The sequence below is a fragment of the Lepidochelys kempii genome, chromosome 1 (assembly GCF_965140285.1).
Source record: "Lepidochelys kempii isolate rLepKem1 chromosome 1, rLepKem1.hap1, whole genome shotgun sequence".
NCBI lineage: Eukaryota > Metazoa > Chordata > Testudines > Cheloniidae > Lepidochelys > Lepidochelys kempii.
This window is the reverse complement of record NC_136380.1, coordinates 76,330,211-76,336,210: the sequence shown is the minus strand read 5'-3', so window position 1 is coordinate 76,336,210 and position 6,000 is coordinate 76,330,211.

Sequence of the window (6,000 nt, the reverse complement as noted above, 5' to 3'; positions counted from 1 at the left end):
GAATTTACCTGCATTGATCTCAATAGGCAACACAGAGCTAAATCACTGTACACATGATTGAGAAGTTACCCTTGTATGTTCAGATTCTTTTACTATTATATCTAATAATATAATGAGAACACAAGACACCAGCCGGCACACAGCTGACTTTTTTTTTTAAAGGGGTTAACAAAGGTCACTCATGTCAACTCAAGGAGATGAAGTAGACGATAGAATAGGATTTTGGTGTCTCTATTTTTATTCTCTCTCTCTCTCTCTGTATACATATGTATTTCAAAACAAATATTGCAGTAATCTTAAATTTTTACCAGCAGTGCAGCATGCACTAATGAACAGCTCTACAAGAACAGTTCAGTGTGCATATTGACATGTGTGTTAGGGATGAATCTGTAAAGAAGCATATTTCCATCTTCAGAGCAGCTGGTATTATATGATTTTACATAAGAATTGGCATATTGAATAACACCACTGGCCCATCTGATCCAGTATCCTGTCTCTGGCTATGGCCAGCACCAGATGCTTCAGAGGAAGGTGGGAAGAAATGCTGTGGTGTAATCTGATGCCCAGGAGAATCTCATCCTACCCCTTAATAGTTAGGTATAGGCTTATGTCTTGACTCATGATGCTCTGTATCTCTTCTAAAACGTTTTACTGTTTAGTAAGTAGGGTATTCTTGTTATCCAGGTAAATGTCCACTCCATCTTTTAATCTTAGTCAGTTCCTGGCTTCAAAATTACAAGCAAACATTTCAAAATTTATTTTAAAAAGCCTTAATACATCAAACATATCACATGCTGTCGACTTCACAGGAGCTTCAAAATTAGCTTTGAATTAAATGAGGAGCACAGGCAGTAATGGAAAAGCTACCATAAACTATAACATTCATTATTACTATTAATAAGACAATTCTATAGGCATTCACGATGGTGGACCATATGTGAGCTAAGAATGGCAACTAACTCACTGCCCCAAAAGCTTACCATATAACGGCATTAGTAGGTATAGCACAGTTTTGTCCAGAACAAAAACACAGAGTGACATATAGTGATCAGAAAAAAGAAAAGGAGTACTTGTGGCACCTTAGAGATGAACAAATTTATTTGAGCATAAGCTTTTGTGAGCTACAGCTGACTTCATCAGATGCATTTAAGCTCACGAAAGCTTATGCTCAAATAAATTTGTTCGTCTCTAAGGTGCCACAAGTACTCCTTTTCTTTTTGCAAATACAGACTAACACGGCTGTTACTCTGAAACCTGTCATAGTGATCAGAGTAATGCATTATGAACCAAGTGAATTTTCGGAAGGTTTTAGAGAACAAGGAGGGAGGGAGCTTGATGTTAGGACACATGTTATCAGTGAATAATAAAGCACTTCAGTTAATTTAAGAGACATATTCAAATCTGGGAAAATGTTGGCTTCAATTTTCAAAATTGATTAGTGATTTTGGGTTGCCTTGGTTTTGAGTACCCAACTTGTGATGCCTTAAAAAAGCTGGACTTGCACAGGGCAAGTGTTCAACACTTTCTGAAAAATCAAGCCCCTTTGTAGGTCTCACATTGTTCATTAAAAATTGAGGCATTAGAAAATAACTATCATTTTTGAAAATGTATGCTTATTTATACATATAAATTTTAATAATGTTCTAACTGTGGTTGGCACTGTACAAAACAATAACAAATCATGAGATCTGACCCAGACAGATTGCATTCTATATACCTACATACAATTATACTAAAATCTGTCACTTTGTTATTGGGCGGGGTGAGAAGAGCCCCCCAAATAATATTGTTTGTATGACATCCCCCCCACGAAAAAAATGTCTGAAGACCCAGTTGGGAGATCATCAGCAGCAACAAACTAACCTGGGAAGAAAATTTTAATTATCTGCAACTCTTTAGTTTGGAAATCAAGATAAAAATATTTCCAGGTCAAGCTCTCTCATAGGACTTCGTGTTCGCCCAATGACAGAGTTAATACTCTTTCTGTTTAAAACTTTGGCTAAATTACTTGCTTAAGGCTACAGAAAGAATCGGTGACTGGGCTACTGATACAAATGGGGGGTTCCTAGTCACTCATCCTGAACTATGACCTCTAGACCATTCCTCTGTAATACATTCTTCATAGGAAAGGAAAACATTATATTAGTAAAACATTTAAAGTTCTTTGCTGACTTCAGACACTTTATTTATTTAGTGATTTTTTTTTGATAAATTGAATTCTGTTTCATGCAGTGCTCTCTTACACAGATTTTTGTGAATTAATAATGTAGTGGTAGCACTTTGACCTTCATGGTACATTTTATATTGGCCAATGTGAGTTTTTGTTTTAATTAAGTGAAATTATCAGAGTCTGAATGATGATAGGCTACAATGTAGAAGAAATGTTTCATGTGATGGAATTGAATTTTCCCTCTAGTTGTCTTTGAAGCACATCCCTGTTACTTTTAAGAATACAAAATTGTGTACCATTGCTGCATATCATTTTGATGAAAAGAATGAATTCAGAAGGGAGTACTACTGTTCCTGACAGTATACCAGAGACGAGAACCTAGGCTTATTTTGAAGAGTTATCAAATAAGAACAAAAGACAATATAAGCTGCAAAAAGAGGAGAGCTGAGTTCATAAGTTTGCCTCTGGCAAACCAAATGTTCACTGCAGATTTGCTATTGATTTGCCACAGTATGGGACTATAAAAGCTGGAAAAAAGCTTTGATCATATTTTATCTCTTCGGGAACTGACTGTACCTAATGTAATAGCATCCACTATTTGAGAGGGGGAGAATGGATTCCAGAAAACATCAAACCCATTTGAACGAAAATTTTCAGAATCAAATATTTTTCAGTTGGAGTGCCACTGGAAACAAGGTTCCCTGTAGGCCCCATCTATGATATAGCTAGAACTATGTTGTATAAATAGGTTTTGACATGGCTCAGCTGCTAGTGCAAATGGCAGAAGATCGTGGGTGTTTTTGATATGGTACATTGTGCCTTGGCATGTCCTCCCACATGGAATCGTGGGATGTAGCAGGATAGGCTTACCTGCTTACAAGAAAAAGTAAGCTGTCCCATCCACATAGCAAAAGAACATTGCTAAAACTTGGTTTCAGGCTACCCTGTTACAGCTCTGTTTACAAGCAGAGGCATAAAATAGTGAGTCTGCATAATTTGGAACTAAGTAGTGTATGAATACAAATTATTTGTACAGTCAACCATGTCACAGATTTTAACTGAGTTCCTAGTGAAGACAAAGGGAGAGGGAATCTGAATGCACATCTCTCTTTTCACCTCTCCCCCATCCATTCCACCCACCAGACCCACTGAATGTCAGAGACTGCAAGTGAAGTAGGAGGAGGAAAAAAAGGAAAGCAGCAGTGAGATATTATTAAAAGTAGCGTGTCTGAGTAGCCATGGAATAAAATCATACCTGATAGTTGAAAGAAGTTCTTGAGGAAAAAATGATCTTGGCAAAAATGGGTGTGATGGGACCACATATCACAAGGGAAAACAAAACCCAGAGTCACAAGACAAGTGTTTCATCTTGCTTTCAAACCAGAATTTAGCTGGCCAATATGGTGCATATGCCCAGAATTCATTGTATGCACCACCAGGTCCAACACTGAACATAAAGGAATATGAAAATTAAACTAAATAGCAGACTGAGACAAGCAGACAAATTTCCAGAGCCATTGAAAGCTCCAAAAGATTATATTGGCATTGGTGCGAAGTGTGGCTATCTGGATAAGAGGTGGGGAGATATGGCTGAGAGTTCGTGAGAATAGGGGCCACTTTGGGAACTCCCCACTGTCTGGGAGATGCAGGTGCCCTTTTTGAACTTTAAATATTCAGATTAAAGATGAGCAAAGATTTGAATTGGTTCTTACGTTTACTGAACTTCACCTATTTCTCGTTGCTTTGCTTTGCCACGTGGATGAATTGGCATCAGTCAAGTGGTGTAGAACAAATCAAATCTTAGTGACAGAACTCTTTCATTGAATAAATGTCCTATGGTTTGAAAATAAAATTACCCTGCTTTCCTTTGACATTTACTTTCTATATATACAAAGCAAAAGTAGAAGACCTTTATTCTCTGACTATATAATGTTCAACTGCTATTGTCTTTTTACATTATACTTTGTTAATATGATATTGTGTCAAGTGTTTTCCTTCACTTATTCAGTGGCAATTGAAGTGTGGAAATGATTTTTGGTTTTGGCTCACTACTGATAAACAGCAAGCCAAATATATTAGATGTTCTGCTTTTGTTATTAAGAAGGAGAAATTATTCCTACTTACTGGATATATCAATTGTTCCTGTTATGCCTAACAAATTATTTATTTGAGAAAATTACTCCTTTCCTGTAAAAAAAAATGACACATACAAGATGAGCTCAGCTAATTTCAATTCAATAACCTCCATATTTCACGAAGAGTCTCTCAAGTGAAAAGGCTATCATGTCTCACCAGATCCAAACCATTTGTGCTAAAAATGGATTTGAGAGCAAAATATCTTAACAGTCTAATATTCCTCCTCTAGTACAAGAGTCATCTGTCATTGCTGATAGGATTGCAAGTGCAATTGGCTTTATTTTTTCTTTTCATGTAGTAAAGATTATCCTGCAACAAGGTACATATTGAAATACACAGGGGCATATATCCAAAACTGAGAAAGAAGCACTACTGATACTGATTCAAAAAGTATTTTTTATGTCTATAAAATAGACTGTCATAAGACCATAATAACTACCAAGCTAAAGATGATTAATGGTCCTTTCTCTGACAATGGTCAATATAGAATGCTTCACAGAAAAGCATAAACACATTGCAATATGTCTAATGCTGCACTTAACTCCTGAAGTTCTTACTAATGAACAACCATTATTGAAAAATGGAATACTTAAATAGGTAATCGATAAGCCTGCTCCAGTCTAGGTATTAATCTAAGACAGTGTGCCAGGTAAGATGAACTGCCCCTAAAATCAACTGTGCAGTGCAAACTTCTATTGCAAAATAGGTCTGTGCAAAATATTTTCTTAGAACCCAAGCCTAGTCAAAATCAACATCCTTTATTTTCTTCCCTGTGTGCCCTCCTCCCACCCCGTGTGAGAATCCCTAGAGGCATTTATTGGTTCTCTATTTTCTCTTTGTTGAAGAACATGGTAAAGTGTAAAATATGCAGGTTAGATGTTTGGTTAACATGATATAGGTTAATATAAATTAACTAAGAATGGCCATACTGGATCAGACCAAAGGTCCATCTAGCCCAGTATCCTGTCTTTCAACAGTGGCCAATGCCAGGTGCACCATAGGGAATGAACAGAACAGGTAATCATCAAGTGATCCTGTTGCTCATTCCCTTCTGCCAAACAGAGGCTAGGGACATCATCCATGCCCATCCCGGCTAATAGCCATTGATGGACCTATGTGTATATTTGAAATTCCCAGATCACAAAGGCCATAGGGCTGGTATGTGGATGTGTCTTTTCCCACAAAGCTAAATTGCTTAAGGCAGTATTTCCCAAACTTGGGATGCTGCTTGTGCAGGGAAAGCCCCTGGAGGGCCCGGCCAATTTGTTTACCTGCCGTGTCTGCACGTTCGGCCGATCGCAGCTCCCACTGGCTGTGGTTCGCTGTGCCTGGCCAATGGGGGCTGCGGAGAGCGTACGTCCCTCAGCCCACGCCACTTCCATTCTCACAAGAGGTGGGTGCCACCCATGTATGACCAAAAACAAAAGCAGGTTCACACCCAACTGAGAAAAGGGATCTGTCCATGAGAGGTGGGTGCCACCCCATGAAAAAGAACTGGCTATGCAGGCACTATCAGCCAGAGGAAAGGGGGTGCTTCTGAGAGGCAGGTACTGACCCTGTTACAGGAAGTTTCACAGTTATTCAGAATGAAACCAAATTTCAAAATTTCACAATTCTACCCATTTCTAATGAGCATAGGTAGACCCTCTCATGTACTTGAAATAGTCATTTTCCCATCTTTCTTTCACTATCTG